We start from the raw sequence: 7,997 nt of genomic DNA, 5'->3' as shown, positions 1-7,997 counted from the left end.
CGCATTGCGTCACTTTTGTGACACACTCCAGCAATGCGTCACTTTTGCGTTTACAGATATGTCAGAAATACTGACGTATCTGTAAGTCCTTGCGACATGATGCGTCATACATTAAATATGACGCATCATTGGTGTCGCAAGGAGTGCGCAGTGAAAAGTGACGCATCGATGTTTTCACGCAGCGATGCGTCACTTTTCATAAATGAGGCCCAAGGTTCTTAGCGTCCACGGAGCTGTGAATAGTGCCAGTGGACTGAAACCTAGAGTTGATATCCAGTACTTCTGAGCCTTTGAAGATACGAAGAATTGACCTTACGCTGACCTTCTCAAAAGATGTACTATGTGTTACAATGCAGGCTATATAGTTGGTTGGTTTCTCTGTAGATCAGCATGGCCGTGTTTGTAGATTTGAACATTTTGCGGTATCTGATATGAAGGGTCTATAGAGGTTGCTGGAGACGGCGCAGCACCTCGGATATTCAACTGTTGCCATCAATCATGTTGCTATTTACAAGAAAAGAAAGTGGAAATTAGTAAACCATTATCTTCATCAGAAATCTTTACACCCTTGCCCATTGTACAGGGGAAATCGATGCCTATTAAAATTGTTAGCAGATTGACGATTATAGCTACCGACCCTGCTCATATGAACGCATTAAGAGTCTCATCAGGCGTGATCAAATTGTGTGACCTAGTGGCAGTTTTTCCAAAGACAGAGAAACTGTTTCATACTGCTTGCACAGCGCTGGGTGTGGACCTGATCTGCATCAATGCACTGGAGAAACAGCCCTTCTACTTCCGAAGACCTCCTATTGATGCAGCAATAGAAAGAGGTCTTTTCTTTGATCTTGTTTACACACCTGCAATAAAAGACTCGACAATGAGAAGATACACCATTTCGAATGCACTTGGTTTAATGCAAGTCTGCAAAGGAAAGAATGTCAAAATAGCGTGTTCGGCTGAAAAATGTCTCCCTGTTTTGTCTCCTTCCTCCCCCTCCCTTTGACAGCGGAGTCCGAGCATTATGGCCAACGCCCGATGGAGCTGCCAGACAGCTATAGAGGAGATTGGCCCTGGTTCTTCCCCTTGGCCGTCACCTACCCAGCCAGACATTGGCCGCAGTTTCTCCCCGTCTCCCTGTTTTGTCTCCTTCCTCCCCCTCCATTTGACAGCAGAGTCCGAGCATTATGGCCAACACCCGGTGGAGCTGTCAGACAGCTAAAGAGGAGATTGGCCCTGGTTCTTCCCCTTGGCCGTCACCTACCCAGCCGGACATTGGCCGCAGTTTCTCCCCGTCTCCCTGTTTTGTCTCCTTCTTCCCCCTCCCTTTGACAGCAGAGTCCGAGCTTTATGGCCAATGCCCTGTGGGCTGACAGACAGCTATAGAGGAGATTGGCCCCGGTTCTTCCCCTTGGCCGTCACCTACCCAGCCGGACATTGGACACAGTTTCTCCCCGTCTCCCTGTTTTGTCTCCTTCCTCCCCCTCCTTGACGAATTTACCTTAACACTGATTTTTAATCCTATGTTTGATTATGCCTTGTAACAAATGTAACTTGCAACCTGTAATTCACTGATCCTCATGTAAAGCTCTCTGATACATATCGGTCTAGCCAGCACTATATAAAACTCAATAAATAAAATAAATAAATAAATAAATAAAGACCTTCATGTATTTTCTTAAAATGTACTGAGCAACTTCAAGGTTTCTCATATCAGATCACAGATCTCCAGTGTGACCTGAGAAACCAAACGCAATTGCCAGAGGCCATTGGTCAACCGGAATCTGATGAACTAAAGAGACATTTGCATGCAGAGTTAACAGGAGGTCCCTGGGATGGTGTGTGGAAGCCGTGTATTAGGAGGACTCACACCAGTCTCTGTGATGAGGTGGAGAGGGCAAATATAACTCTCTAGCTAGTCTCTGTATTGTACTGTGGAGAGAATACATTTATTTCTGAGCTTGATCAACCAATGCAAAAAAGGACCAACCAAAAAGTAGTTATTGGAAATGCTTGGTAGGACATCCTAACATCAGGAAATCATCTAGGTAGCTGTCAGTTCTATAGTTTGTACCACGGCTGTTCTTGAGGTCCAATCTTGCACCATAGTGATTAGGCCGAGGCAAGGTTGAAATGCATCTGGGATTGCTCGTATTACCATGTAGTGTAATAAACAATTCAGGCTGGAATGCTTCTTAGGGTCATGGCCCATACTCATTCCCATATCTTCCTACATTTATTTTATTTAGCACAGACCTAGGTATAGATAGTGTTTTACAAAGGTCATGTGACTGGTAAGAAGGGTGTACAGTCAAAATATCGAGTTTTTAATATCGAGTAGCAATAATATCGAGTAAAAAATATAGAATACACATAATATCGAATAGACAGAATATAGACTACCAAAATATCGAATAGAATAGTATTAATATCGAATAGAATAGCATTAATATCGAATCAAAAATATAGAATGGACAAAATATCGAATGGACAGAATATAGAATACAAAAATATCGAATGGACAGAATATAGACAACAAAAAAATCGAATTTGAGGTAAGTAAGTTAATATTATTTTTAATATTTGCGTAATATATTTCTGTAGCGGGTTGTGGGTTTATAGGGGAATAGGGAGGGAAGTAATTTAATTATAATTAATTAAATATGTTATTTTATTTATTGGTATTTATTTTGAATTAACTGTTAATTAATTATTAATTGGTAATTATTTAAAATATAATTGGTAATTATTTTTAATTGATTAATTGATGAATATGTTAATTTTAGTAATTTATTTTCTGTAGCGGGTTGTGGGTTTATAGGGGAATAGGGTGGGAAGTAATTTAATTATAATTAATTAAATATGTAAATTTATTTATTGGTATTTATTTTTAATTAATTGTTAATTAATTATTAATTGGTAATTAATTAAAATATAATTGGTAATTTATTTTAATTGATTATTTGATAAATATGTTTATTGTAGTAATTTATTTTCTGTAGCGGGTTGTGGGTTTAAAGGGGAATAGGGTGGGAAGTAATTTAATTATAGTTAGTTAAATATTTTAATTTATTTATTGGTATTTATTTGAATTAGTTGTTAATTAATTTTTAATTGGTAATTAATTAAAATATAATTGTTAATTAATTTTAAATAATTGATTAATTGATAATTATGTTACTTTTGTTAATTTATTTTCTATAGTGGATTGTGGGTTTATAGGGGAATAGGGTGGGAAGTAATTTAATTGTAAGTAGTTACATTTTTTAAATTTTTATTTTTTGATCTAATTTTTTATCAATTTTTAATTGTTAATTAATTTATTGTTAATTGGTAAATAATGTGTATTAGTAGGTAATTATTAATAATATTTTTTAATTGATCAATTAATATATTATATAAAATTGTTAATTATTTAAATTAATTTGTAATTGGTATTAATATTTATATTATTTTTATTTATATATGAAGTATTTAGTTTCCCTACTGTTGCACTCACTGGAGTGGGAATAGTATTTTTTACCCTATCACTATCCAATGGTTTCCCTACTGTTGCACTTACTGGAGTGAGAATAGTAATTTTTACCTCTACGCTATCCAACACTTTCCCTGCTGTTGCACTCTTTGGAGTGGGAATAGTAATTTTTACCCCTACGCTATCCAACGCTTTCCCTACTGTTGTACTCTCTAGAGTAGGAATAATAATTTCTATCCATACGCTATCCAACGCTTTCCCTACTGTTGCCCTCAGTGGAGTGGGTATAGTAATTTTTACCCCTACCCTATCCAACGCTTTCCCTACTGTTGCACTCACTGGAGTGGGAATAGTAATTTTTACCCCTACGCTATCCAGCGCTTTCCCTACTGTTGCACTATGTGGAGTGGGAATAGTAATTTTAACCCTCCCGCTATCCAACGCTTTCCCTACTGTTGCACTCACTGGAGTGGGAATAGCAATTTAAACCTCTACGCTATCCAACGCTTTCCCTACGGTTGCACTCACTGGAGTGGAAATAGTAATTTTTACCCCTACGCTAGCCAACGCTTTCCCTACTGTTGTACTCTCTGGAGTAGGAATGGTAATTTCTACCCTCCCGCTATCCAACGCTTTCCCTACTGTTGCACTCACTGGAGTGGGAATAGTAATTTTTACCTCTATGCTATACAACGCTTTCCCTACTGTTGCACTCTCTGGAATGGGAATAGTAATTTTTACACCTACGCTATCCAACGCTTTCCCTACTGTTGCACTCACTGGAGTGGGAATAGTAATTTACACCCCTACGCTATCCAACACTTTCCCTACTATTGCACTCACTGGAGTGGGAATAGTAATTTTTACCCCTACGCTATCCAGCGCTTTCCCTACTGTTGCACTATGTGGAGTGGGAATAGTAATTTTAACCCTCCCGCTATCCAACGCTTTCCCTACTGTTGCACTCACTGGAGTGGGAATAGTAATTTAAACCTCTACGCTATCCAACGCTTTCCCTACGGTTGCACTCACTGGAGTGGAAATAGTAATTTTTACCCCTACGCTAGCCAACACTTTCCCTACTGTTACACTATCTGGAGTGGGAATAGTAATTTCTACTCTCCCGCTATCCAACGCTTTCCCTACTGTTGCACTCACTGGAGTGGGAATAGTAATTTTTACCCCTACGCTATCCAGCGCTTTCCCTACTGTTGCACTCTCTGGAGTGGGAATAGTAATTTTTACCCCTACGCTATCCAACGCTTTCCATGCTGTTGCACTCACTGGAGTGGGAATAATAATTTTTACCCCTACGCTATCCAACGTTTTCCCTACTGTTGCACTCTCTGGAATGGGAATAGTAATTTGTACCCCTACGCTATCCAACGCTTTCCCTACTGTTGCACTCTTAGGAGTAGGAATAGTAATTTCTATCCATAGGCTATCCAACGCTTTCCCTACTGTTGCACTCAGTGGAGTGGGTATAGTAATTTTTACCCCTACCCTATCCAACGCTTTACCTACTGTTGCACTCTCTGGAGTGGGAATAGTAATTTTTACCCTCCCACTATCCAACGTTTCCCTACTGTTGCAATCACTGGAGTGGGAATAGTAATTTTAACCCCCACGCTATCCAACGCTTTCCCTACAGTGGTAGTCTCTGGAGTGGGAATAGTAATTTTTACCCCTACGCTATCCAACACTTTCCCTACTGTTGCACTCACTGGAGTGGGAATAGTAATTTTTACCCCTACGCTATCCAACACTTTCCCTACTGTTGCACTCACTGGAGTGGGAATAGTAATTTTTACCCCTACGCTATCCAACGTTTTACCTACTGTTGCAGTCTCTGGAGTTGGAATAGTAATTTTAACCCTCCCGCTATCCAACGCTTTCCCTACTGTTGCACTCACTGGAGTGGGAATAGTAATTTAAACCTCTACGCTATCCAACGCTTTCCCTACAGTTGCACTCACTGGAGTGGAAATAGTAATTTTTACCCCTATGCTAGCCAACGCTTTCCCTACTGTTGTACTCTCTGGAGTGGGAATGGTAATTTCTACCCTCCAGCTATCCAACGCTTTCCCTACTGTCGCACTCACTGGAGTGGGAATAGTAATTTTTTACCTCTCCGCTATCCAACGCTTTCCATACTGTTGCACTCTCTGGAGTGGGAATAGTAATTTTTACACCTACGCTATCCAACGCTTTCCCTACTGTTGCACTCACTGGAGTGGGAATAGTAATTTACACCCCTACGCTATCCAACACTTTCCCTACTATTGCACTCACAGGGGTGGAAATAGTAATTTTTACCTCTACGCTATCCAACACTTACCCTACTGTTGCACTCTCTGGAGTGGGAAAAGTAATTTCAACTCTCCCGCTATCCAACGCTTTCCCTACTGTTGCACTCACTGGAGTGGGAATAGTAATTTTTACCCCTACTCTATCCAGCGCTTTCCCTACTGTTGCACTCTGTGGAGTGGGAATAGTAATTTTTACCCCTACGCTATCCAACGCTTTCCATGCTGTTGCACTCACTGGAGTGGGAATAATAATTTTTACCCCTACGCTATCCAACGTTTTCCCTACTGTTGCACTCTCTGGAGTGGGAATAGTAATTTGTACCCCTACGCTATCCAACGCTTTCCCTACTGTTGCACTCTTAGGAGTAGGAATAGTAATTTCTATCCATAGGCTATCCAACGCTTTCCCTACTGTTGCACTCAGTGGAGTGGGTACAGTAATTTTTACCCCTACGCTATCCAACGTTTTCCCTACTGTTGCACTCTCTGGAGCGGATATAGTAATTTTTACCCCTAAGCTATCCAACGCTTTCCCTACTGTTGCACTCACTGGAGTGGGAATAGTAATGTTTACTGCTACGCTATCCAATGTTTTTTTCTACTGTTGCACTCACTGGAGTGGTAATAGTAAATGTAACCCTCTCGCTATCCTATGGTAAATATATTGTATTATTTTTTATTAATACTATGTTTATATATAGTGTGTGAAGGCCGAAACGTTATGCTGAGGTGGGCCTTCCACGCTATTGAATAAAATCACTGCTCACCTGCACCCTGGGTCTTCCTCTCTTCTTCTGCGCCGTTGGTATCCAGCATAAAGGCTCCTGGTGAGAGAATGTTGAGATCGTGTTTATATATATATATATATATATATATATATATATATATATATATATATATATATATATATATATATATATATATATATATATATATATATATATATATATATATATATATATAAATATATATATATATATATATATGTTTTAAAAAAATATAACTTTTTAAATTATATTAATTATCTATTAGTTTTGATGTTATTTAAGTATTTTAAGTTTTTTTAAGTTAGTTATATTTATTATTTAATTAATTTTAAATTACTTCAACTATTTAAAAAAGTCGATATTTTGAAAGTCTATATTTTCAACATAGATATTTTTGATTCAATATTTTTGTACTTACCTGTTTGGAGATAGGAAGTTGATATTTTGGCATTCTATATTTTTTACTCGATATTTTGGTATCTCGATATTTTTAACATCAATATTGTTTCAGTGATCCGGTAAGAAGAGCAACTCCAACACAAGATGCTAAACATTAAATACAGTGGGATGTGGGACCTTGCTGAGACCCAATTGCAGCATTCTGACAATATGTTACTGATGTACCACACTGTTACAGTTGTTGTGCTCTTCATTTTATACACAGGTTTATTCAATTCAATTCAAAATATCTTTATTCGGTTTTCAGTTAGTGCAAAACCATAAAAGTACATAAGCTTTTTTTTAAACATCGAATAATATCGAAAAATTACAAGGCTCTATAAAGCACTAATAATAAAAATTAATTACAAAAAGATATTACAATTCATTAAATATACATGGGCAATCCGTTAAAAGCACGAACAATAAAAACAATAAGAAAAAGATGTAGTCCTAGTGTAATATAGTCTATTCTACTCTAAATTTGATCGATGTCTAACAATAAATTTCAGGAATTTGACTATTATTTTCGTTTTGCACTCCTCCTCCGATTTTTGCTAGGAGATGAGTGCCGGTCTGCATCTTGGAAGACCCATGGTTTTTAGCCCTGGGATCAACCAGAGCCTTCTTGGTTCGATATAAAATTTACAAAATAAAATGGTATGAATTGTAGATTGAGTTGAGACCTCGTCGCAAGGGCAGGGTGGTAGTAATGAAGCCCAATTATTTTTTTGTGGGAAAGGTTACTAAACGGTAGATAGAATTCAGCCTAAACCTGAGAGCTTAAAGGTTAAGTATGGTTGAATTGTCAGGTTTGTTTGGATTAGCAACGAGTGTTGGACTGACACTTTACTGACTTCCTGGGCTAACCGCAGATGATCTAAATGTAATAAGCACTGCGATTTAAAAGTCTTTCTTCACATTTCTAGAATAAAGGGCGGTGAATAGAAATATTTATCCGTACCCATATCGTGCAAGAAGTTTTTAGCATAGTCAATCCACCCGATC

At 38.1% G+C, this 7,997-nt stretch overlaps 1 pseudogene; it reads left to right on the top strand.

Annotated features, from left to right (window-relative positions):
* Positions 1–390: 390 nt before the first annotated feature.
* On the top strand, positions 391–1,006 carry LOC147691772 (ribonuclease P protein subunit p30 pseudogene; annotated as a pseudogene).
* Positions 1,007–7,997: the final 6,991 nt, after the last annotated feature.

The sequence above is a fragment of the Lissotriton vulgaris genome, chromosome 9 (assembly GCF_964263255.1).
Source record: "Lissotriton vulgaris chromosome 9, aLisVul1.2, whole genome shotgun sequence".
Classification (NCBI taxonomy): Eukaryota; Metazoa; Chordata; class Amphibia; order Caudata; family Salamandridae; genus Lissotriton; species Lissotriton vulgaris.
Note: the sequence above shows the minus strand (reverse complement) of the source record. Positions and strands in the feature narration are given on the sequence as shown.